This window comes from Gadus macrocephalus, chromosome 6, assembly GCF_031168955.1.
Source record: "Gadus macrocephalus chromosome 6, ASM3116895v1".
Taxonomy (NCBI): domain Eukaryota; kingdom Metazoa; phylum Chordata; class Actinopteri; order Gadiformes; family Gadidae; genus Gadus; species Gadus macrocephalus.
Window position 1 is genome coordinate 27,529,673 of NC_082387.1, and position 27,500 is coordinate 27,557,172.

General features: G+C 47.5%; 1 protein-coding gene across 1 annotated transcript in view; it reads left to right on the forward strand.

Moving 5' to 3' along the window:
* LOC132459001 (glutamate receptor ionotropic, kainate 3-like) overlaps nucleotides 1-27,500 on the forward strand; it is an 88,201-nt gene that overhangs the window by 7,594 nt on the left and 53,107 nt on the right.

Below are 27,500 nucleotides of genomic sequence, written 5' to 3' on the forward strand. Positions count from 1 at the left end.
ACAGGAGCGCTCTGGAGTGTCGGGGGTTCAGTGGTCAGAAGGCATCACTCCCAGCAGAAGGTTCTGGGATGATAGCGGACACCCGCAGCCCAACCTGGAGGCTCCTGGTTCCAGACTAAACCCTCCTGGTTCCAGACTAAACCCTCCTGGTTCCAGACTAAACCCTCCTGGTTCCAGACTAAACCCTCCTGGTTCCAGAATAAACCCTCCTGGATGTACTGAGGTGGTGTTGTACTGAGGTGGTGTTGTACTGAGGTGGTGTTGTACTGAGGTGGTGTTGTACTGAGGTGGTGTTGTACTGAGGTGGTGTTGTACTGAGGTGGTGTTGTACTGAGGTGGTGTTGTACTGAGGTGGTGTTGTACTGAGGTGGTGTTGTACACAGAGAGGTGGTGTTGTACTGAGGTGGTGTTGTACACAGAGAGGTGGTGTTGTACTGTGAGGTGGTGTTGTACACAGAGAGGTGGTGTTGTACACAGAGAGGTGGTGTTGTACTGAGGTGGTGTTGTACAGAGAGAGGTGGTGTTGTACTGAGGTGGTGTTGTACACAGAGAGGTGGTGTTGTACTGAGGTGGTGTTGTACACAGAGAGGTGGTGTTGTACTGAGGTGGTGTTGTACACAGAGAGGTGGTGTTGTACTGAGGTGGTGTTGTACACAGAGAGGTGGTGTTGTACTGAGGTGGTGTTGTACTGAGGTGGTGTTGTACTGAGGTGGTGTTGTACTGAGAGGTGGTGTTGTACTGAGGTGGTGTTGTACTGAGGTGGTGCGTTGTAGGCTCTGGTGGGGCTTCAGAGCGGAGCGTGTCATCGCGCTGACAGGCGGAGGCCGTGCCCGTCAGCGGGGCTGTGGCGGGGGAGATGTTCTCCTCAGAGAGGATAAGCCGTGTGGCGGCCGGGCGCCCGAAGCCCACGCACTCAGACCGGAGAAGAACGACCAATCAGAATCATCGTAGAAAGAGACACTGTGTGTCTCTTCTTTCTATTTAAACCCCAGTGAATCAGAATGGCCAGAAGGCACCTCCTAGGGTCCTGGAAGGTGCACAAAGAGGTCCACATTTAATCTTACAGTCATTTGATTGAACTGTTTATTTTGTTCTCTATGTTATCTATAAGTTATATCAGTCTATCACTTTTTGGTTAATGCTATTGTAATGAAAGATGAGAATCATTTATATTCAGTAGCCTATTTAGAGGGTTGTATATAAATGTATATATAATATATATTATTAGTGTTACATAATATATTATATGACAATATTTATACATATTTCCAACATTGACATGAAACCCCATGTTCACAATATGTATAACTATTGTTGTGTTGGGGTGGTCGGGGCTGGGTAGGGCAGTAGCCTGGGAGCGATGAGGGGGGGGACAGTGAGGCCCCAGGCCACGGAGAAGGCACCTGGGGCTCTGGAGCACCTGGGGCTCTGGAGCACCTGGGGCTCTGGAGCACCTGGGGCTCTGGGGCACCTGGGGCTCTGGAGCACCTGGGGCTCTGGGGCACCTGGGGCTCTGGAGCACCTGGGGCTCTGGAGCACCTGGGGCTCTGGAGCACCTGGGGCTCTGGAGCACCTGGGGCTCTGGAGCACAGGCTAATTATTTCTGCCGGGTCATTTTGGTTAATGAATATTGAATGGATCTGCAAGAGGAGCTCCCTGCCGTGGTCGCCCGTATCTGAACCCTGGTTCTACTGGGTTCGCTCCCAGTTAACCTTCACATTCAGTAGGACCACAGGAGGTGGTTTAGAGTGACCTTGTTGTGGTGGAATGGGACCTCACCTCAACCAGTGACTGGTCAACCATTAAGATGTATATCCAGAGCGACTTACTGTTCATTCAGCTATCTTGAGGGCATGCCTCCAGTTACGCTGTGTCCATTGGGGACTGAAGGCTACTTTGTGGCTTAGCTATAATGCTATGTTTAACCTTTTTCTTACCAAATGCAATCTGAAATAGGATGGTGGGAGATTTCTGATCAGTTTCTGACCCAACAAATTTCCCCCCTCTACCTCTCTCTCTCTCTCTCTCTCTCTCTCTCTCTCTCTCTCTCTCTCTCTCTCTCTCTCTCTCTCTCTCTCACTTCTCTCTCTCTCTCTCTCTCTCTCTCTCTCTCTCTTCATGCTAGCGCTGTAGGATGCTAGCACTGTAATATGCTAACGTTGTATAATGCTGATGCTGTAGCGATCTAACACTGTTATAGCCTTGTAACGTAGCATGCTAGTGCTTTAATATTGTACCACTGTATTATGCTAATGCTGTAGCCTGCACAAACCTTTGTAATATGCTAACCCCACATTAGCTGGGACCTTTAACCGAAGCTCTGAACCGATGACCTCAGTCCGATCAAACGTCTCCTGAAACACGACTTTTAATCATCGCTCCGCGGCAGGCTCTGGCAAGGTGCTTTGTGGTGTGCCTGCTCCCCGCTCTGCTGTTCCCGATGCTGCGGGTTACTGTGTGTCAACACAGGCTTCCATGTGATGCTATGTGGGGCCACGGGAAGCTATGAATAAATAAGTGGTTATGCAGTTGCAGCGATTCAAATCAACCCTGGATTCAATTTGCGTTGAGAACAGCGCTAGAGGGATGCGGCCCACTCCCTCACAACGCTATCGGCTAATGCCTGCTTCACAGCCAGACCACACACCGCTAATGCTGCTAAAACATGAATGTCCTTAATGCCTGAGTCATAATGATATTATAATACCTCATAATAATATTTAGACCTCTGGGGAGATAAGCTACATACAGAGAGAGAGAGCTGTACATACAGTGTGTAGATACAAACATTGAGAGTCTAGTAGTTATGTTGTTCGTCCCGGCTGTTACCTGGCTGTGGTCATCCTTGACCACTCCGTAAATCGTAAAGCAGCATTTATCGGCCGCCAACGCCCCATAACAGACGAATCAGGGCTCTGTAATGTTCTGTTGTAGTCTAGTCCACTTACATCCTTTGTTCATGTTTATTTGCCTTTAAGATTGTTGTTACCTTTCAACAGGGAGGATATCAGTGATGATTACTCGTAAGAAGTTCTGTTGTTATTGTGTCTTTAATTAGCAGTAAACATCCACGCTTTTAGAAAGCTTTTCCTTCTCAACTGAAGTGATGATTCTCTAGTGGTGACCCCACAATCGCTCAAGATGCAAAAGACTTCTAAAGCGACAATCAGTGATATGCATTCAACATTTTGCCAAGAATATGTTTCTCTGCACCTTAGTCTTAACAGAGTGCAGTTCCATATACAAAGTCCTCAGTGAAGATGTGTTGGTATAAGAATGAGCACAGTTTGTGTGATTGGTTAAGAGCTGTGAGTAAGTTGCTGTGGGCGAGAGGAACCTCCACGAGGCTCCAGACAGCCGATGAATGGAACCGTCATCGTCTTGGAGATGAACGAGGGGGCCCATTGTTATGGCCGAGCAAATAGCTAGGTGGGGAGAGAAGGAGAGAGAAACAGGGAGATAGGGAGGGAACCAGTGACAGAGAGTGTTGGAGATGGGGAGGAAGGCAAAAAGATGGAGGGAGGGGGAGATTAAGAGAGACTTGTGGCGGGGGAGAGCGGCAGGGCTGTGAGAAGGAGAGAAGGGGAGAGAAAGCAGAGTGGGGGAGACAGGGGTGAGGGATGGAGAGAGACACTGAACGAGACAATGATGCTGTTTGGCTGTCACTCCAACGACATGGCGGTCTGGACGCCTGCACTGCCATCATGGTTTAGAACGATGCGCTCCATTAGAGATATCATGGAGGGTGGGGCCCTCAGAACCAGACCAACACCATGCACTCCATTAGAGATATCATGGAGGGTGGGGCCCTCAGAACCAGACCAACACCAAGCGCCTTCAGAGAACAAGTCATACGGAGGGCAGCTTTTAGTACAGCTTTCAGCTGTCAGATTACAGCCTCTTCCCTGGGGCTAGGGTCCTGATGTTACTCTCTCTATAGTCCTAATGTTACTCACTCTATAGACCTAATGTTGGATCATTGGTTATTCACTGTCTTTAACTGGCCTCATGTTGTCATTTTAATCATTCTGTACTTTTTACGATCTATATATTGTTAAAAGTAGAATGTTTTAGTTTTCAAATGGTCGGGTATTTCCATGGTGATGCTCCGTCTTTGCTCAGCAGCAGACATCATGATATGTGTAGGTTTATCTAAATGTGAAGGCTTATGTGTGCTCTATGTGAGATGAATGTGTCTTGTAGCTAAGTTCCAGATAGAAGGGGAAAACTGATGGGGAAGCTAAATGGATTAGCGTAGGGATGGCTAATGGAAGAAATGAGGATCAATTAGGAGCACTCAGCCTCTTAACGAGGAGCATGGAGGCCTAATGAGCGATGTACAGGTAGCATCACGCCCAGCAGCCTTCAGATGCCTCCACAGCGGCCCTCTCACAGAACCAAGGTCACATGATTCTTAGCTCACCTCGCCAGCTCTCTGTCTGGGGAGGGCTGGCGTAAGAGAAGGACTGGGTCCAGCATCATCCAGGAGTACTGCATGTTCTTCATCCAGGAGTACTGCATGTTCTTCATCCAGGAGTACTGCATGTTCTTCATCCAGGAGTACTGCATGTTCTTCATCCAGGAGTACTGCATGTTCTTCATCCAGGAGTACTGCATGTTCTTCATCCAGGAGTACTGCATGTTCTTCATCCAGGAGTACTGCATGTTCTTCATCCAGGAGTACTGCATGTTCTTCATCCAGGAGTACTGCATGTCCAGTAGTACTTCATGTTCATCTAGGAGTAAATCATGTCCTGAAGTACTTCCTTGCCACTAGTACTTCATGTTCAACTAGGAGTACTTCATGTTAAGTAGTACTTCATGTTCAGCAGCTCTCCTTCATGAACATCTGTTTCTACCACCGACAAGGGTTCATGCCATTAAAGCTGAGATTTGGGTATTCCTCTCTTATTTTTATTTTATATATATTATAACGTATCCTATTATATTATTATCATTATAACTATTTGCATGACTCTTTCAGGTTTTCATGGAGCCGTTTTTACATTTGGAATGTTTTTTGTTAAATAATCTGTGGATGTTTCCAGATTTATTTGATTGGAAGCTAACTTTATTTATGAATCCAACATCAATGGAAGGAGGTAGTCCTCACGGCGATCCTTCTCAAGCCTCCTGATCATAAAGACCCTCTTTAACGGCTCAGGGTCAGGGCCTTTGACACCAGAACTGTATTCAGAGCTGAACAGATCCAGGTGACTTGAGGAGTATCAGACCAGTTACACATTGGTACAGAAGGCCTTTTCTGACTGGTTTGTCTTATTCAAAGGTTTCCCGGTCGCTCTGATATAGGGAGCTGAGGTCTCCGTGTCTGCCAGTTGTTGTATCGCCGCGGTCGCCACTATCTCCTCTGACCCCATTACTCACCCGTTACTCAGTTATTACTCACCTAGAACGCAGGTCAGCTTGGTGCCACAGCAACCAGGATGTACGAGACGCCCTGACAACCACACACGGCGGCTAGAACAGCATGTCAGCTGACTGCCGGGAGGTTGACAGTTCCATACCCTGTCAGTTTGATATTCTGACCTTCCTCCAGTTGGTTGACAGTGTGAAGGGTGACTGAGGCGTAATGTTTGTAACACCTCCCAGAATGGACATCATGTAACCTCTTACACATAACATGCTTTGAGTAGCTGTAGAGGCTAGCAATATGATAGCCTGATGCTATTATTAGGATAGCAAGAGACTCTGTAGTCTTTATGTTACGCTCTGTAGTCCTACTCTCCATAGTCCTAATATTACTCTCTATAGTCCTCATTTGACTCTCTCTATAGTCCTAATGTTACTCTCTATAGTCCTAATGTTACTCTCTCTATAGTCCTAATGTTACTCTCTATAGTCCTCATTTGACTCTCTGTATAGTCCTAATGTTACTCTCTATAGTCCTAATGTTACTCTCTATAGTCCTAATGTTACTCTCTATAGTCCTCATTTGACTCTCTGTATAGTCCTAATGTTACTCTCTATAGTCCTAATGTTACTCTCTCTATAGTCCTAATGTTACTCTCTATAGTCCTAATGTTACTCTCTCTATAGTCCTAATGTTACTCTCTCTATAGTCCTAATGTTACTCTCTATAGTCCTAATGTTACTCTCTATAGTCCTAATGTTACTCTCTATAGTCCTAATGTTACTCTCTATAGTCCTGATGTTACTCTCTCTATAGTCCTAATGTTACTCTCTATAGTCCTAATGTTACTCTCTATAGTCCTCATTTGACTCTCTGTATAGTCCTAATGTTACTCTCTATAGTCCTAATGTTACTCTCTCTATAGTCCTAATGTTACTCTCTATAGTCCTAATGTTACTCTCTCTATAGTCCTAATGTTACTCTCTCTATAGTCCTAATGTTACTCTCTCTATAGTCCTAATGTTACTCTCTATAGTCCTAATGTTACTCTCTATAGTCCTAATGTTACTCTCTATAGTCCTAATGTTACTCTCTATAGTCCTGATGTTACTCTCTCTATAGTCCTAATGTTACTCTCTATAGTCCTAATGTTACTCTCTATAGTCCTCATTTGACTCTCTGTATAGTCCTAATGTTACTCTCTATAGTCCTAATGTTACTCTCTCTATAGTCCTAATGTTACTCTCTATAGTCCTAATGTTACTCTCTCTATAGTCCTAATGTTACTCTCTCTATAGTCCTAATGTTACTCTCTCTATAGTCCTAATGTTACTCTCTATAGTCCTAATGTTACTCTCTATAGTCCTAATGTTACTCTCTCTATAGTCCTAATGTTACTCTCTATAGTCCTAATGTTACTCTCTCTATAGTCCTAATGTTACTCTCTATAGTCCTAATGTTACTCTCTCTATAGTCCTAATGTTACTCTCTCTATAGTCCTAATGTTACTCTCTATAGTCCTAATGTTACTCTCTCTATAGTCCTAATGTTACTCTCTCTATAGTCCTAATGTTACTCTCTATAGTCCTAATGTTACTCTCTATAGTCCTAATGTTACTCTCTATAGTCCTAATGTTACTCTCTATAGTCCTAATGTTACTCTCTATAGTCCTAATGTTACTCCCTATTGTCCTAATGTTACTCCCTATTGTCCTAATGTTACTCTCTGGAGAGACCGATGTACGATACGGGCTCTGAGGGTCCACGGGAAAACCCAGAAATGGTGACGACATTGTCAAAGGAGGGGCTAGGTAGCTGCGCTAAGCTTAGCTAAAAACCTGCTCCCGACCAGGTTTGCTTGACAGCATAAGTCACCATGGAGTTACAGCGACTCTACCGGAAAGCGACTTTTGTGTCACAGCCAACCCAGGCTTTGAGCTCAACATACCTCGCTAACCAACTATTGAGGTTCGTAGTATACCCCACAGCTGGATCTTCTTTGTTGTTGTCCTGCATGTGTCTGTTTGTTGTGCCTCTGACTCCACCTCTCACCTGTCTATCCTGTCTCTGACTCCGCCCCTCAGCAGAACATATTGCCTCTGACTCCGCCTCTCAGCTGTCCATCCTGCCCGGGATTCCGCCTCTCAGCTGTGCAGATTTTGCTGCCCTGTTTCTGCCTGCCTCCGGGCCTAATCGCAGGCCTAATCCCATGCATAATCCCAGGCATAATCCCAGGCATAATCCCAGGCCTAATCCCGGGCCTAATCCCATGACTAACCCTGAGCCTAATCCCAGGCCTAGTCCAAGGCATAATCCCAGGCATAATCCTGTGCCTAATTACATGCCTAATCCCGGGCCTAATCCCAGGCCTAATCCTAGGCCTAATCCCAGGCCTATTCCCAGGCCTAATCCCAGTCCTAATTCCATGCCTAATCCCGGGCCTAATCCCAGGCCTATTCCCAGGCCTAATCCCAGGCCTATTCCCAGGCCTAATCCCGGGCCTAATCCCGGGTTTACCCCCGGTCTGCCCCTGGATTCCTGTACGGAGGCCCTCCTCTCCTTCTCTGTCTGGTTTTAGTCATCAACCGCCTGGCGCCCTTTTTTACATTTCCCCCTGTAAAACAGCTGTTTTTCTTCATATAGTTGGAGCTGAAGCCTCGCTTCATTTCTGCTCCTGGTTTTGGATTTCACACATTCCTGACAGGTTTTTATGTCAACCATGACATGCTGACAGGGCTGTTTGGGCTCGCAGGCTGAGATACAGCTGGTTTGATAGTCTGACCTGGTGTTCAGAGGGGGGGGGGGGGGGGGTCTACAGGTGTGAGGGGGGTGGGCTCTACAGATGTGAGGGGGGGGTTCTACAGATGTGAGGGGGGGGGTTTACAGCTTTGGGGGGGGTTCTACAGATGAGAGGTTTGGGGGGGGGTTCTATTCAAGCCTTTCATCACTGCAGTCCCACATTGACGTCTGCCTTAACCATCAATCAGGTGGCTCTATTCAGGTCACATGACCTCCCACACCAAAGTGCCCCCGTATCCATGAGGTCAGCAGACACCCGGTGAACAGCCTGATGGTCCTGGGACCATGATGAGGAAGTGTGGTCTTAATCCAATAACCCAAAACAACAATGATTGCATATGATTTAAATGTAACAGTCAGAGGTTACCCTCTCACACCCTCTACCCACAAACACAGACACACATGCATACATACACACACACACACACACACACACACACACACACACACACACACACACACACACACACACACACACACACACACACACACACACACACAAGCACACACACACACACACACACACACACACACACACACACACACACACACACACACACACACACACACACACACACACACACACACACAGACAATACAATCATTCTCCATCCCTTCTCCTCCCCAGTGAGGAGCAGGACAGATTGTAATTAATTTGGAGCGCAATTTAACTGCGAGGCAAAACACGGAGCATCATGGGAAATGGAGGCCAGGGAGCTGCTAGCTGCAGCGGCTAATGAGCCTGGGGATGTCCGGGCCAGATGGAGGCGCCGGTGGCTCCTCCTGACCGCAGAGGACGGCCTCCAGGGAGCTTTGGAGGAAACACCACAACATGGAGACAACATGGAGACCTCTAGAAGAGAGTCCTGATCCACCGTTGTATCTACTGTGATGGGGTACTTTTAGGTTTGATTTGACTTATGGCGTGGATTGTTGTTGTTGATTTAGATGATTTGTTGTTGTTTACCCAAAACTTGATTTAGAGTGGATCCTGATCTGCTGGCAGCCTGACACTCAGCTCCTCAGAGACCAAGTGTCCTCTTGTCTCAGTCTGCCTCTGTTGTTCAGTTCCACACCTGTCCACAAGGAGTCCTGAGACCTTCCACTCGTCTCAAGGATCCTTCCACTAACATCTGAGCCTCCGGTCCCACCTGCACCTCAATCCCTCCTCCATCCACCCCACAAACACAAGTCCATTCCTTTGTTCATCATCAGGTTCTTATATTGCTGTCAGGCGTATTTACTATCCTAGTTTTCAGATTCATGTATTTTCTCGAGTTGAGATTCTGAGATTCTCTCTGAGCTCCTTTTTGTTCTTTTCCCTGTCTCTCCGAGTGCTCCCTGCCCGCTGCAGCATCGTTCACGACACCGTAGACAGTGTTCCCCGTCGCGGGGTCGGAACCCCAGACAGGTCGCCTGATTTGCAAATGAGGCCACGCAGGAAATTGCTTCCTTATAAACTACAGATATTTGACGGTAGGCCTTTTTGTTTGAAAGACCCTTTATAAACTAGACTGCATGCTGATTGGTCGACACTAGCGTTCGACATATCACTGAGGGCGTCCGTGCACGGGGACAGTAATACGAGACGTCGGGTCACATGATGTGTATGAGCACCTCAGCGTGAATTAACGGCAGCAATCATTTTCCGAAAAAACTTGACAGCGATGCTGTTGTTTGTGAAGGAATGCCCATATACAGGCATATCTCGACGCACACACGAAGCGCGAGACGGGTGCGTCTCCCTCGTCTTAATGCAAGGCTTTTCGATCTGAGCATGCTCTGTCTGCATGTTCCTACTGAGCGTGCTCAGTGTGTTCTGCTGCACGACTCCGGTAGGTCAGGCTCTCTCTCTCCTGTTCTCTTTGTCTCTCTCTCTCTCCCAGAATCCTTCAGACGGTTAATAGAAGTACCAGAAGAGTTGTTGCAAGTCGCCGGTGCAGAAAATAAATTAACTCAGTGGAGCTTGATAACGCCTCACATACACACAGACACACACACGCACGCACGCACGCACGCACACACACACACACACACACACACACACACACACACACACACACACACACACACACACACACACGCACACACACTCATAGACACACACACAGACTCACACACACACACACACACACACACATAGATACACACGCATAGATACACACACACACATAGATACAAATACACACATACATGAAGTCAGACACACACGCACAGACACAAACACAAACACACACACACATGGCTATACGGACACACACAAACACACACACATAGCTACGCACACACACATACACACACACACACACACATACAAACACATAGATACACACACGCATACACACACATAGATGCACACACATAGATACGCGCACACATAGATACACATACACACATATATGCAGTCAGACACACACCCATAGACACATACACAAACGCACACACACACACACATACACACACTGAAACGCATGCACACCCGCACAAACAACCACATTCAAAACAAATACACTCAGATACACACACACACACACACACACACACACACACACACACAGTGGTGAGGGATGGTTGAGGAGGTAGGAGGCTAGGAAGTAGGAGATGTGAAGAGGAGATGAGATGAGGGAGCAGGAGGGGTCGGAGGAGATGGTGGTGACGCTAAAGGAGATGGAGGAGCTGGAGGTAGTGGTGCAACCGAAGGAGATGGAGGAGCTGGAGGTAGTGGTGCAACCGAAGGAGATGGTAGCAGTGTGTAGGAGGAGGTGGTGTAAGAGGTGTAGGAGGAGGTGGTGTAGGAGGAGGTGGTGTAGGAGGAGGTGGTGTAAGAGGAGGTGGTGTAGGAGGTGGGGGAGGAGGAGGTATTGGTGCAACCGAAGGAGATGGTAGCAGTGTGTAGGAGGAGGTGGTGTAAGAGGTGTAGGAGGAGGTGATGTAGGAGGAGGTGGTGTAAGAGGAGGTGGTGTAGGAGGTGGGGGAGGAGGAGGTGTGGGAGGAGGTGGTGTAAGAGGAGGTGGTGTAGGAGGTGGGGGAGGAGGAGGTGTGGGAGGAGGTGGTGTAGGAGGAGGTGGTGTAAGAGGAGGTGGTGTAGGAGGTGGGGGAGGAGGTGGTGTAGGAGGTGTAGGAGGAGCTGGTGTAGGAGGTTTAGGAGGAGGTGGTGTATGAGAAGGTAGTGTAGGAGGTGTAGGAGGAGGTGGTGTAGGAGAAGGTGATGTAGGAGGTGTAGGAGGAGGTGGGGTAGGAGGTGGAGGAGGAGGTGGTGTAGGAGGTGGAGGAGGAGGTGATGTAGGAGGTGGTGTAGGAGGTGTCTGCTGACAGACAGCATGATGAGGAGAACAGGTCAAAGGGACGTGACTCTGGTGGTGTCGGTCTTTGAGGGTCTGGTAGTGTCTGGTAGAACTCATATTGTTCGCTGTAACCACTGATCAGCCTCACACCGTGAGGTGGATGGTCATTACCTTTACAGTAGGCCTCTCCTTCGGCCTGGAGCCGGTCATTACCTGAACAGTACGCTCTCCTTCGGCCTGGAGCCGGTCATCACCTGAACAGTACGCTCTCCTTCGGCCTGGAGCCGGTCATTACCTGAACAGTACGCTCACCTTCGGCCTGGAGCCGGTCATCACCTGAACAGTACGCTCTCCTTCGACCTGGAGCCGGTCATTACCTGCCCAATGCAGGCTTCACTAAGGTCCTCCTGTTTTGATCACAGAACTCAAAGCGAGTCCCTGTCGTGCAGACGCCAACGCCTGCGCCTTTGTTTTGTGGTGAGAGTGTGAGAGGAGGTTTGTGGTTCGGGCTGCACCTGTGTGGACTGAATGTAGGTCATCCCCAGGAGGAGGCGGCGGCCGTGCTGAGTTTGCGTAATTGCTTTCTACTCCCCTTCAGGAAAGGAGGAGAAAGAACCCTAGCCCCAAGGCACAGCTAAAATGTATTTTTACAGGAAAAGCGGAAACCTTTTAATTATCAAAATGAGAAAACACATTTTTGATTGTTTTCTGTCCGACGGGCCTCGGGATCTCAGGCGGCCGAGGAAGGACTTCATGTAGAACATGCGTCTTCTAAACTTAGCTGATCACCTTGTGGGAAATCCACACAGACACCGTCTTCATCTCACCACACCTGGAGGAATGAATTAATCCTATGCAGACACAGGATTAACCTGGTCCGAATAATCACTATGTTTGCATTACATACTATGCATTGTATTTATGTCACGTTAAAGAATATTGATCCATTTCTTGGTTAATATCAATATAATTCTGTCGTTTTTGCAAGGATATTGAAGTGGTTAGGGCGTTACGTTTCAGCCGAAAGTCTCTGGGTTGGATCCCAACGTCTGCAGTTTACCAGCAGAGGTCGTCACGAGGACATGGTCAGTGTTAGCCTGGGTCTATCAGTGATAGCCTGGGTCTATCTGTGATAGCCTGGATCTATCATTGATAGCCTAGTTCTATCAGTGATAGCCTGGATCTATCAGTGATAGCCTGGGTCTATCAGTGATAGCCTTGGTCTATCAGTGATAGCCTGGGTCTATCAGTGATAGCCTGGGTCTATCAGTGATAAACCTGGGTCTATCAGTGATAAACCTGGGTCTATCAGTGATAAACCTGGGTCTATCAGTGATAGCCTGGGTCTATCAGTGATAGCCTGGGTCTATCAGTGATAAACCTGGGTCTATCAGTGATAGCCTGGGTCTATCAGTGATAGCCTTGGTCTATCAGTGATAAACCTTGGTCTATCAATGATAGCCTGGGTCTATCAGTGATAGCCTTGGTCTATCAGTGATAGCCTGGGTCTATCAGTGATAAACCTGGGTCTATCAGTGATAAACCTGGGTCTATCAGTGATAAACCTGGGTCTATCAGTGATAAACCTTGGTCTATCAATGATAGCCTGGGTCTATCAGTGATAGCCTGGGTCTATCAGTGATAAACCTGGGTCTATCAGTGAAAAACCTGGGTCTATCAGTGATAGCCTGGGTCTATCAGTGATAGCCTGGGTCTATGTCTCTTGGATCTATAGCTTTGGATATTAAGTCTGGGTCTACATTAGATGTCTGCTGTATCGTGTGTGATTGTATATAAGATGTCTTTGCTGTGTGTGTGTGTGTTTGTGTGTGTGTGTTTGTGTGTGTGTGTGTGTGTGTGTGTGTGTGTGTGTGTGTGTGTGTGTGTGTGTGTGTGTGTGTGCGTGCGTGCGTGCGTGCGTGCGTGCGTGCGTGCGTGCGTGCGTGCGTGCGTGCGTGCGTGCGTGCGTGCGTGCGTGCGTGCGTGCGTGCGTGCGTGCGTGCGTGCGTGCGTGCGTGCGTGCGTGCGTGCGTAATGCTCTGTAATGAAATCCTGGGCACTGACGGAGTCCATTACAGCGCTCATCACAGCTGCGGATGCATGTCTCTGTGTAGGGTAGGGTACAAGGATAGGGTACCAGGGAGCCAGGATACCAGGGTACCAGGGTAGGGTAACTGGGAAGGGTACCAGGGTAGGGTTCCTGTAGATCAGGGTACGGTACCCTGTGTAGGGTACCTGTAGACCAGGGTACTGTACCCTGTGTTGGGTTCCTTCCGGACTGCACCTCCCCTCTGCTCCTCCCCTCTCCTCTCCTCTCTGCTCCTCCTCCTCCCCTCTCCTCTCCCCTCTCTCCTCTCTCTCTCCTCTCTCCTCTCTCCTCTCTCCTCTCTCCTCTCTCCTCCTCCTCCTCCCCTCTCTGCTCCTCCTCCTCACTGCTCCTCCCCTCTGCTCCTCCTCTCCTCTCCTCTCTGCTCCTCCTCCCCTCTCCTCTCCTCTCTGCTCCTCCTCCCCTTTGCTCCTCCTCTCCTCTCCTCTCTGCTCCTCCTCTCCTCTCCCCTCTGCTCCTCCTCTCTCCTCCTCCCCTCTCCTCTCCCCTCTCTTCTCTCTCCTCTCCTCTCTGCTCTCTGCCACTCCTCCTCCCCTCTCCTCTCCTCTCTGCTCCTCCTCTTTGCTTCGTACGATGAACTCCTCTCCTTTCCTTCTTCCCTGTTATATATTTCTTCCTCTCTCCCCCTGGCCCCTCCTGCTCCAGAGGGGTCCCCGGCTCTGGGTGTTGGGGTCCCCGGCTCTGGGTGTTGGGGTCCCCGGCTCTGGGTGTTGGGGTCCCCGGCTCTGGGTGTTGGGGTCCCCGGCTCTGGGTGTTGGGGTCCCCGGCTCTGGGTGTTGGGGTGCTGAACCTCCTGGTGCTGCTGGGGAGCTCGGTTCAGTCTCAGTGTCGCCCTAACATGCTGCAGCTGCAGCGCTGTTCCCTACACTGTCGGTGTGACTGCGCTTTAACCCCAGACGGGAGGAGGAGAACACAGGAGAGCAGCGCTCCGCATTGAACCATTCAGTGATGGAAACCAACAAACCAAATCAACAATAACTCGCTGGACGAACATATTCTTCAAATTTACAAAGCGGTCATGAGTAACAACTTTCGTCCCTGGTCTGTTCCCCTGGACTCTGTCTGGATCTGGGTTTGATTCTGAGGGTTCACTCAACACTATACTGTACTCTATACTATACTATTACTATACACTATATTATACACTATGCACTATACTATACCATTGCTATACACAGTATACACTGTACACTATACTATACTATTACTATACACTATAGTATACTATCCACAGTAGTATGCACTATCAACTACAGAGAGACAGAGAGAGACAGAGGGATTGGATGATTTGAGCAGCTATTCTGTTATTTTCCTACCAGTAAATCTTTATTTTTTATCTTGTATGTTTTTGCATGCCAACAAATCCCTCAGAATTTGAATTTGATACATGGGTACATAGATACAGAGAGAGCGATAAAGAGACAGATGGAAACAGAGCTAGAGATACAGAGAGAGAGCCAGAGAGAGAGAGATGCAGAGAGAGAGAGATGGCTTCATGTGGCTGTCAGGATCAGAGACAAGCAGCAGAACAGTTTATGAGTCCCTCAGAGATGAATGAGGAAGGAGGTGAGGGAATGAAAACAAGTGTTTGTCACCATAGAGACACGTCTCCCACGATAAGACATGTCTGCCACCGGCAGCTTGTTGGAGTCCAGGGGAGATGGGAGACTCCAGGTCCACCAGCCTCTACTCTCTAACCCTAATCTTAGCTAACCTCTAACTCTCTAACTATCTAACCCTAACCTTACCTAACCTCTCTAACTCCCAACCCTAACCCTAACCTTACCTAACCTCTATAACTCTCTAACTCTCTAACCCTAACCCCATTCTGCTGGACTGTGGTGAGGCTCATGGAATGACAGCTGGCACCAAACAGGATCTCTGCGGTCGGAGATGTGACAGTGATGAGATATGAGCGATCAGTGATGAGCGATCAGTGATGAGATATGAGCGATCACTGATGAGATATGAGCGATCACTGATGAGATATGAGCGATCAGTGATGAGCGATCAGTGATGAGCGATCAGTGATGAGATATGTGCGATATGTGCGAGTGATGAGATATGAGTGATCGGTGATGAGCGATCAGTGATGAGCGATCAGTGATGAGCGATCAGTGATGAGCGATCAGTGATGAGATATGAGCGATCAGTGATGAGCGATCAGTGATGAGATATGAGCGATCAGTGATGAGCGATCAGTGATGAGATATGAGCGATCAGTGATGAGATATGAGCGATCAGTGATGAGCGATCAGTAATGACATTTGAGCGATCAGTGAGGAGATATCAGCGACCCTGTATCATCCCCCGTGGACATCAGGGGGTATCAGTCCCTTGTGGATCAGGAGGGCCGATACCAGCGGCCGCTCCCAGAGCGATCCTCTAACCCTAACCCTAACCAGCAGCCGCTCCCAGAGCGATCCTCTAACCCTAACCCTAACCCTAACCCTAATCCTAACCCTAACCCTAACCCTAACCCTAACCAGCAGAGCGAGGAGAGTGCTGGCGGCGCCGTCTCCTCGCTGGACGTTGTTGTTGTTGAAGCTTTTCCACTTTGACTTATTCTTTGCTAAAGGGGGCGTGCGCTCCAGCCTGATAAATCACCAAGGTGCATTTCAAGAACGAATGTCTGTGCGCGGCGGCCTGTCGGGGGGATAATAGAGGTCAACACAAATACAAAAAAAGATGTGAATTATTTTCTACGTAGGTTTGCGGCTGCTGGTATTGATGTATGTGTAATGAAACATGTGCTGCTGGGCGGGCTCAAAGTGCTCTAATGCTATTCTTGGGCCGCTTCCAGGGGTGTTCAGAAAGGGATCATTCAGCCTCTTAATGCTGCGCTGCGCAACGCTGGTCAAGGGCGTCGGCCCAGTTAGCAGGAGTCCCACGCGGCGCGCTCGCTTGGCGTTCCCTACCTCTCTCCCTCCTCACCCCCTCACCCCTCACCCTGGGAGTCTGATTCAGAGGTTCCTCTCTGTCTTCCTCTCTTAAACAACAAACACTAGCGCGGCGGCGGCGGCTGTGTTTCCACCTGACAGGACTGACCAGGTAATGAGAGCGGCTCCCGCAGGAGGCTAACAGGATGCTAACCAGGTCGTTAAGCCGCCTGGTTCCAGTCGGTCGCGGGCTGCATTAGGAGTCTGTGCGTGTGGCGGCTGGAGGAGAATGTCTCCTCCGAGCCAAGCCGCTCCTGAGAGAGGTAATCGGCTTTGAAGAGAGCGCAGGAATGATGTGTGCGCTCTGTGATAAAGCAGGCCTCTTTATTACGCCAGACAATAGGTCTGTACGTGTTTATAGCAGTGATTGTTCCGGCCCACTGGATAAGCCCAGGTACGGAGAACCCGTCCTCCGCCAGAAGAACACGTGGATTAGCAAACGCTTATTGTTCCCCCCGTTACGAAACCCTACGCTGGTCTAATAGATTGTTCTTCGTCTCCAGTTCAGTTCACGGCCTGTCGTATCTGGAACAATCCCTTACATTCAGCTTTCACAAATTAAACTTTATGTTCATGTTTTCCACACTGGAGCTTTCATGTCGTTTATAAAATGATGACCCAATAAATGTCTGTATTTAAATGAATGAATACAGTCATCATATCATTCAGGGCATTGGTTAAATCCCCAGAGAAGAGAGAAGGATTGATCAGTCCACCTCCCCTTCTGTGTTCACCTCCTGCCACTGCTGGACGCAGACTTCTCTCATGTGCTTCCCAAGCCAATCATCTCATGGCTGTTCTCCTTTTGCTGTCTGCAGGAACCCTCCTGCAGGTTTCTATAGCGAGCAGAGTCTGTGTGTTGGCAACCATACCGACCACGGACTGAAATCCTCTGAGAACATGTTTGATGTTCTACCTTCTAGTTCTGCAGGAGAGGGTTTGTGTGTGATGGTAGGTGTTGGTCATGTGGTCAGTTCACTCTCTCCAATCCTTCATTATGTCTAAAGTGGCCCACAGCGCCTAGATGTCAGTAATGAGCAGGGGGGAGATGAGACTTCTCCTACGTAGACTGTGGTCACTGGGAGGGAATCAAACTCAGCTGGGAGTCAAACATCTCAGACCACTAGAATATGTGTGTGTGCGTGCGTGTGTGTGCGTGTTAAATGCCTGTGTGTGTAAGTAGGCTAGTTTCATATTTAGTCGGCTATATTTAGTAGCCCAGCCTGTGATAGCGGAGGCGTTCAGGGCTGGTCTCAGCGGCGCTGGGGCCGCCGGACTCTTCGTCATCCGAGGCGTCGCTGCTGTCTTGATTGAGTGCTTAGCGGGGTTTCCTGTGCAGCAGTTAAACACTCCGCCGCCCAGCGACCATGGCTCAGTGTACAGTCCGATACGAAGTGTGTCAAGAGGTTATAAAACCATGGCTGCTGTGTCCTGTTACCCCCCCTCTGGTTGAGCCCAGCCAGAGGGGGGGTAACATGACACAACACCCCCCGCCCGGTCAAGACCCCCATACTGAGGGAGCTGAGAGATCATGGACCACATCAGGGTTAGGGGTCACCCTATCCTTAACCCTGTTCAATTACATTGAAAATAATACTTTTAGCAAGCATAAACACCCTTAGTAAACATGAGCACCACTATTAAATGATAACTAGACATTAGTTAACTGTCAACTAAGTGTTAATGAATTGTTCGGGTTAGGCTTACTGTATTAACTAAATGAATGGATGACTATTTTTAATGGATGTACCCTAATTGTTAAGGTTTGCCCATGCATTAGTGATGCATCAGTATATACCCCCAGCGATGCCTTTACAATACTTCAGTGATCAATTAGCAACTAGACCTATCGATTAGCAGATACACATAGCAATACCGAATGGATAACAACAGCCTTTCTGATACCTAATCAATACCCACACCTCGTTATGACGTTATCAAAAGAATGGCATGGTTGTTAAGAGGGCCGCATTCTAATAGTGTGCTCCCAACTAGGTCCTCAGAAGTGTTACTCAAATCTGCCCCCGGTGGCTAAATACCTGGCTCAGTTTTAATTTTATGTGTTGTTGTAAAATCAATCTCAATTACTCTGAAGCTAGCTGTAGCGGCCGGGCGCTAATCTAGTGTCTGATCTGCACTAGAGCCCATAAATCCAGCTAGCGCCAGCGGGACCCACTGCTAGCCTACAACAGGCCTCCCCTCTCCCCCTCTGAAGGGGGGAGAGCCCCCATGGAACAGACCCTCCCACAGAATATAAACATGGACCACGGCAGCCGTGGTGATGGGGTCTGAAGTACATGTCTTTACTAGTGTCTAGTGTCTAGGGGAGGTACTGGTCTATACTAGTGTCTAGGGTCTGGGGGAGGTACTGGTCTATACTAGTGTCTAGGGTCTAGGGTCTAGGGGAGGTACTGGTCTATACTAGTGTCTAGGGTCTGGGGGAGGTACTGGTCTTTACTAGTGTCTAGGGTCTAGGGGAGGTACTGGTCTATACTAGGGTCTAGGGTCTGGGGGAGGTACTGGTCTTTACTAGTGTCTAGGGTCTAGGGGAGGTACTGGTCTATACTAGTGTCTAGGTTCTGGGGGAGGTACTGGTCTATACTAGTGTCTAGGGTCTAGGGGAGGTACTGGTCTATACTAGTGTCTAGGTTCTGGGGGAGGTACTGGTCTATACTAGTGTCTAGGGTCTAGGGGAGGTACTGGTCTATACTAGTGTCTAGGTTCTGGGGGAGGTACTGGTCTATACTAGTGTCTAGGGTCTAGGGGAGGTACTGGTCTATACTAGTGTCTAGGGTCTAGGGGAGGTACTGGTCTATACTAGTGTCTAGGGTCTAGGGTCTAGGGGAGGTACTGGTCTATACTAGTGTCTAGGGTCTGGGGGAGGTACTGGTCTTTACTAGTGTCTAGGGTCTAGGGGAGGTACTGGTCTATACTAGGGTCTAGGGTCTGGGGGAGGTACTGGTCTTTACTAGTGTCTAGGGTCTAGGGGAGGTACTGGTCTTTACTAGTGTCTAGGTTCTGGGGGAGGTACTGGTCTATACTAGTGTCTAGGGTCTAGGGGAGGTACTGGTCTATACTAGTGTCTAGGTTCTGGGGGAGGTACTGGTCTATACTAGTGTCTAGGGTCTAGGGGAGGTACTGGTCTATACTAGTGTCTAGGTTCTGGGGGAGGTACTGGTCTATACTAGTGTCTAGGGTCTGGGTAAGGGAGGGGTTGGTCTATGTTAGCATATTGCTATGTATTGGCTAATGTATCATCACACGTTGATAAGGTATCGATGTTTGCTATTGAATCATTGGGGGCTTGGTTTAATTACTCAGGTATCATTAGATATTGATAAGGTATGACAAGGCATTGATAAGGTAACAGGCCTATTGGTTCTTAGGTTTCTGGCTAATAGGTTCACCCTGGGAGAGTGAATGATTTATCATCACATTGAGTCAGAGAACCTATACTAAACGGAAGGTTTTCTAGGGTATTATTCGTTGGACAGCACACTATTAACCGTGAAACACGTGTGGTTCGTACAGTGGAAAGTCTTTTGATTGATATTGATGCTTCCGTTTTTGGTGGGGTAATTTATAAAATGAGACACTTCCTAATAATAATAATGTAAACAAAGAAAGAAATAAAGAAAGAAACTTAGTTCTTCATGTCCCGTAGCTGACGTTCACCTCTTTGATCAGTTGATTCCTGAAATAAGTGTTCCCACGGCGTCAATCGGCAGGAGAAGACTTTGAATTGCAGTGAAGACGCCTTTCATAGCAAAGTGCTACACCTCGCAAATGCAATAGAGATACATTAATGAAGGGTCAAACTACCTTAGCCACTCCTCTTCACCGCTTCTTCATTTAATTGCTATTAAACAAACAAATATAGAACTCATGGATCCTGAATCCTTCAGATTACCTTCAGATTCCTTCCAGATTACCTTCATAATTTCTTCATATTACCGTCAGAGTAATTTCAGATTAATTTCATTTTAGCTTCATATTACCTTCAGATTACCTTCAGATTATATTTAGATTAATTTCTGATTACTTTCAGACTGCCTTCAGATTACCTTCTGATTACCAGGCTCAAACAGTACAAACATCAGATATTCCCTTCATAAGGTTTTGGGTGTGTTTCTTTATTGATTTAATGATAAAAGTACAACGTTGATTTTGTGACTGTAGAGTTTCATATTATTCCAACTGCTTGATCCTCAATGGTTGTCTTTACTGTGGACTATGGCAGGATTGACAACATAGGCCAATCCATTATGTAAGGCTTGAGTGTATGAATTGTGATGTTTTTATTTACCTTCCTAATTCATTTTTGCCTGAAGGTGTAATTAGAGGATCCAGAAGAGAAGAAATATATATTTGAGTGCATGTGAACCATGTAACTCTGAAAACCAAACGCTCTCATCAAACAGAGATCAACACATTCCAATGGTTAATGGTTTTATTATCCCCTCCAACCCAATCTGAAAGAAAGAAGGAAATTAACCTCACTGGTCACATGTAGAATAACAAGTCTGGTGGCAGACAGACAGACAAGTAGAGAGATAAAGAGACTGACAGGCCACAGACAAGCAGACAGACAGACAAGCAGAAAGACGGACAGGATGACAGACAGGCAGGCAAAAAGAGGAATAGGCAGACAGAATGACAGACTGAGAGTCAGACAGACTGAGAGTTAGCGGAAAGACTGACACTCAGACAGACGGACTGAGAGTCAGACAGACCAACAGCAGGTGTGAGGAGATAGAGGGGGGGGGCAATCTTTCAGTCGGTGTCGGCCAGAATCTGTTCTCTCGCCTTTTGTTCAACCGTGGCAGCGAGCCCAGAGAGGGGAGAGGAGGAGGAGGAGAGACGGAGAGGGGAGAGGAGAGGAGAGGAGAGGAGAGAAGGTGAAGGGAGGGAAGGAGAGGGGGAGGAGATGACAGAGGAGAGGAGGAGGAGGGGGAGAGGAGGGGACGGGAGGGGAGGGCAGAGGAGAGGAGGGGAGGGGAGGGCAGAGGAGAGGAGGGGAGGGGAGGGAGGGAAGGGGGAGGAGATGACAGAGGAGAGGAGGGGAGGGGGAGAAGGGGGAGAGACGGGGAGGAGAGAGGAGAGAGGAGAGGAGAGAAGGGGACAGGAGGGGAGGGGAGGGGAGGGAAGAGGAGGAGGGGGAGAGGCGGGGAGGGGTGGGGAGAGGAGAGAAGGTGAAGGGAGGGAAGGAGAGGGGGAGGAGATGACAGAGGAGAGGAGGAGGAGGGGGAGAGGAGGGGAGAGGAGGGGGAGAGGAGGGGAGAGGAGGGGAGAGGAGGGGAGAGGAGGGGACGGGAGGGGAGGGCAGAGGAGAGGAGGGGAGGGGGAGCAGAGAGGGGTGGAGGAGAGAAAGGGAGGAAGAGGGGGGGGGAGAGAAGAGAAGGGGGAGCAGGAGCGGGGGGAGGAGGACTGGTGGACGGGGGAGAGGGGGGGAGGAGGACGACAGCCCCTCTCTGCCGACAGGCGTCAGCCTGTGGCCCCTTGGCAGGTGGAGGTGGTTCCTGGAGAACAAAGTTGCTGGAGGAGAAGGTGGTGGTCAGCGATCAGGTGGGGCGGGAGGTGCTTTGTGTCGCAGACGGCGCTGTGCAGTTGGTAAGGGAGAGGACTGGTCCCACTGCACGATGGGTTGTGATTGGCTGCTCTATTCTGGGTCGTAGCTGGTCAGACGCTTCCTTCTGCGGCATTCAGAGACTCTGATGACGACTGTCTCTCCCCTCTCTCTCTCTCTCTCTCTCTCTCTCTCTCTCTCTCTCTCTCTCTCTCTCTCTCTCTCTCTCTCTCTCCCTCTCTCTCTCTCTCTCTGTCTCTCTCTCTCTCTCTCTCTCTGTCTCTCTCTCTCTCTGTCTCTCTCTCTCTCTCTCTGTCTCTCTCTCTCTCTCTCTCTCTCTCTGTCTCTCTCTCTCTCTCTCTCTCTCTCTCTCTCTCTCCTCTCTCTCTCTCTCTCTCTCTCTCTCTCTCTCTCTCTCTCTCTCTCTCTCTCTCTCTCTGTCTCTCTCTGTCTCTCTCTCTCTCCCTCCCTCTCTCTCTCTCTCTCTCTCTCTCTCGCTCTCTCTCTCTCTCTCTCTCTCTCTCTCCCTCGCTCTCCCTCTGAGTCTCTGTCTCTCTCTCTCCCTCTTCCTTTCTCTGTCTCATTGTCTCTCTCTCCATCTATCATTACCTCTCTTCATCTCTCTACCTATCTCTGCTTATCTTTCAGATAAGATAAGATTATGACTTTGATGATCCAATACGTGTGATTCTGAAATTTATACTCCACTCTTATCTGTATTACTTTCCTTCTATCCCTATTTCTCGGGGTCCCATTCTCAAATTCCCATTCTCTCTCTCTTCATCCTGTCCCTCTCTCCGGTCTGTCTCTCTCACTCACAATGGATCTGTCTTTTATTGATCTCTTTTGTCTCTATCACTCTCCGTTGATCTCTCTACAAAGATCTTGGAATACTGTAAATAATGTCAAGCATGGCCTCCTCCATACTTCACTACTGTACCGGTACAGTAGTGAAGTATGGAGGAGGCCATGCTCCATACTACTCCATACTACTGTACCAGTACAGTGGTGAAGTATGGAGGAGGCCATGCTCCATACTACTCCATACTACTGTACCAGTACAGTGTTGAAGTATGGAGGAGGCCATGCTCCATACTACTGTACCAGTACAGTGGTGAAGTATGGAGGAGGCCATGCTCCATACTACTGTACCAGTACAGTGGTGAAGTATGGAGGAGGCCATGCTCCATACTACTCCATACTACTGTACCAGTACAGTGGTGAAGTATGGAGGAGGCCATGCTCCATACTTCACTACTGTACCGGTACAGTAGTGAAGTATGGAGGAGGCCATGCTCCATACTACTCCATACTACTGTACCAGTACAGTCTTGAAGTATGGAGGAGGCCATGCTCCATACTACTGTACCAGTACAGTGGTGAAGTATGGAGGAGGCTATGCTCCATACTACTCCATACTACTGTACCAGTACAGTGGTGAAGTATGGAGGAGGCCATGCTCCATACTACTCCATACTACTGTACCAGTACAGTGGTGAAGTATGGAGGAGGCCATGCTCCATACTACTCCATACTACTGTACCAGTACAGTGGTGAAATATGGACCAGGGTTTCCTTCATACCAGGGTCTCCTCCTCGACTGGTACTCTGGTCTCTGTCTCTGTATCACTGGTTACTCTGAAACAATGGGAACCCTGGTAAATCTGGTCTCCTGGTAGTAAGTCCCCTAGTAACCCTGGTAACGCTGGTACCCCAGTCATTTGTACCCAGGTAACCATAGTAACTCTGGTCCCCTGGTAACCATGGTAACTCCCCTCTTAACACTGGTTAGTATCCTGCTGACAGAGTGGACCAGTGGTACCCTAGTCACTATGGTAACACTGGTCCCCTGTTAATACTGGTCCTCTGTTAACTCTGGTCCCCTGGTAACCATGGTCAACTGGTCCCCTGGTAACCATGGTCAACTGGTCCCCTGGTAACCATGGTCAACTGGTCCCCTGGTAACTAGTCTCCTGGTAACCATGGTAACACTGGTGCCCTGTTAACACTGGTACCCTTGGTCCCTGGTACTCATGGTCATTTGTAGAGAATCCTGAGCATGAACGAACACAGGTCGTTTGACAGCTGGTGCAGAGAGAGAGAGAGTGAGAGAGAGAGAGAGAGAGAGAGAGAGAGAGAGAGAGAGAGAGAGAGAGAGAGAGAGAGAGAGAGATTTGAAAGGGCACAACTGAGATAGAATCATAGATAGAGGCATGGAGACAGTGACACTTAGAGAGGAGAGACGCAGAGAAATTAAGAATAAGACAGAAGTGTGAGGAGGAAAAACTCAGGGTGTGTATCAGTGTGTGTACCAGTGTGTGTGTCAGTGTGTGTGTCAGTGTGTGTGTCAGGGTGTGTGTCAGGTTGTGTGTGAGAGCGATGGGGAAGATAAATTGCATAAGCAAAACCACTTGAGCATAAAATTAGATTTTACAAATGTGTTGTTACCTGCCAGTGAGTCTGACAGTGGAGCGATGCCAGCATCAGCAACACTAATCATATCAAATAAATAAGAAGAACGCTGGGATTCAGACTCTGAGTGAAGGAACAACATAATTAAAAAAAATTCTTCTCATTACCCCCTCAAACATTAAAAACTAAATTCAATTTATATGATAATACAGTAGCCCCTGTAAAAGCGTACCCAATTACAAGACATTTGCAAGGTATCAGTATCACACTGATTTCCTTTTCCTTTGTGATATTCATATATTATGTATTTATTCACAAAAAATACTAGGTTCAAGTAGGCTACTGCGTGTGGCAACTATTAATGATGTTCATTTGGAGGTTGTATCAAATCACATGTATCAATATCCAAATCCTTTTTGAATATCGTTGAATGGAGTCAATATTCTCATTGTGTGGCAGTCTGAACTCCTAATAATTAACTAACTCTCAGCCAACAGGATTCAGGCTCTGCACTTTCATCACAGCTCAGGCTGGCAGCGATCCAGCTGGCTGATGTAGGAGATTATTAGTTTAAGAAAAGGTGTAGGAGATCACTAGTTAATATAAGGTGTAGGAGATCACAAGTTAAGATAAGGTGTAGGTGATCACAAGTTAAGATAAGGTGTAGGAGATCATTAGTTAAGAAAAGGTGTAGGAGATCACTAGTTAATATAAGGTGTAGGAGATCACAAGTTAAGATAAGGTGTAGGTGATCACAAGTTAAGATGAAGTGTAGGAGATCACAAGTTAAGATAAGGTGTAGGTGATCACAAGTTAAGATGAGGTGTAGGAGATCACAAGTTAAGATAAGGTGTAGGAGATCACAAGTTAAGATAAGGTGTAGGAGATCATTAGTTAAGAAAAGGTGTAGGAGATCACTAGTTAAGATAAGGTGTAGGAGATCACAAGTTAAGATAAGGTGTAGGTGATCACAAGTTAAGATGAGGTGTAGGAGATCACAAGTTAAGATAAGGTGTAGGAGATCACAAGTTAAGAGAAGGTGTAGGAGATCACAAGTTAAGCTAAGGTGTAGGAGATCACTAGTTAAGCTAAGGTGTAGGAGATCACAAGTTAAGATGAGGTGTAGGAGATCACAAGTTAAGATAAGGTGTAGGAGATCACAAGTTAAGATAAGGTGTAGGTTGGAGATCATTAGTTAAGAAAAGGTGTAGGAGATCACTAGTTAAGATAAGGTGTAGGAGATCACAAGTTAAGATAAGGTGTAGGTGATCACAAGTTAAGATGAGGTGTAGGAGATCACAAGTTAAGATGAGGTGTAGGAGATCACAAGTTAAGATAAGGTGTAGGAGATTATAAGTTATGAATCGCTGTTAATACCTTTAAGTAACTTTTCTTTATAATTAAAACTGCAAATTCGATACCGATTATGATTGTAATGATAAAGAGTTCAATCAGATAAAAACAAAACCAAACGCACATTAGTATTGAATCATGTATATTGTGGTGGAGGTAGCCTTGACGTTGTGAGCGTCAACTAATAAACATACAGCTTGCTCATCATTTAGTGAAGCGTTGACGACTCATTAACTGTGTCTGTAGCTATTAATCAGCAGTGTTGGAGGGGGGGGGGGGGGTCTTCATATGAGATCTTATTCAATGTCCTCTCAACACCTGTCAGATTCCTGGACAAGCCACGGGGAACACTGTGTGTCTGTGTGTGTGTGTGTGTGTGTGTGTGTGTGTGTGTGTGTGTGTGTGTGTGTGTGTGTGTGTGTGTGTGTGTGTGTGTGTGTGTGTGTGTGTGTGTGTGTGTGTGTGTGTGTGTGTGTGTGTGTGTGTGAATGTAATTGATCAAGGAGGAAGAAGAAGGCTCTTATCGTCTGGCCGCCGGCTACACTAAGGCTAGTAGCAATGCTAGCGGCTATCTGGCTAACAAGCTCTCAGTTATCTCCACGGGAGGGCTAACGTCTCAGATTGCATCAGACCACTCATCCCCCTCTGTCTCCCTCGTTCACCTCTTCCCAAGGACTCTTCACAGGACTACTAGCTAGCTAAGTAACAACCAGCTAACTCTCAGCTATGAAAGAATAACTTTCTAACATAACATCCAGATTTAGGAGACCTGCGCATGTTATATTAAGTATATGTAAATTGATATAACAGCTGTATTTTGTGTTTTTAATCTAACAATGGAATTTATTAGACAATTTGATGTTTCAAGTGAAAAGAGAATGCTAGTTTAACACATAGACTGGGTAGAATATGTCCTTCATGCTTGGATATTCTCCTTTCCAGGGCAGTGTTGGCCTTTATGCAGACAGAGTAACAGACTGTGACATACCGACGTGACTGTGAGGAAAACAAACCCCAATAAACTGTGTTGTGGAGAGCAGGTAGATGGTGGTCACACGAGACATTCTGTTCTGCTGGCAGGAAAAGCCTTTGTTAGTTTGTTTATTCTGCGTCTCAACTCTTCAGAGAAGAGGGCACTTTAAGAAATAAACATTGACAGCAGATAGCCTTGATGGCTAAGAGAGGTAGCGGTCCAGTTACACACCGGAGTGTGTTACGTAGAATATGAGAATTAATATCAGGGATAAATAAAACATTTATATGTTTCTGGCTTAAAATATGTTTCTACATTTTTATACATTGAAAATAAAAATATCCTAATTGTGCAAAACAGACTTGCTCATTCGGTGCAGGTGAATACAAACCCTCCAAATCCAACCACCCAACATCCAGCTTTCAATCTTTGATTTATATAATATCATGTATAATATATGCCATTTGGTGTACAGTATAATCCAAACGACTAACTTAAAACATACCTAGAGTGATTGTATATGTCTCAGTGTAAGTCTCATTATGAAATACACGATTTATTTCCAATGTGTTCCTTTATTTCTGTCCAGCTACCTTAATGCACCGTATCAAACCACGATCATCGAACCATGATTGCCTTCCCCATCATGTCAAGGTTGGGATTTAAAAACAACTGCACTACATTTTCCATCAGTAC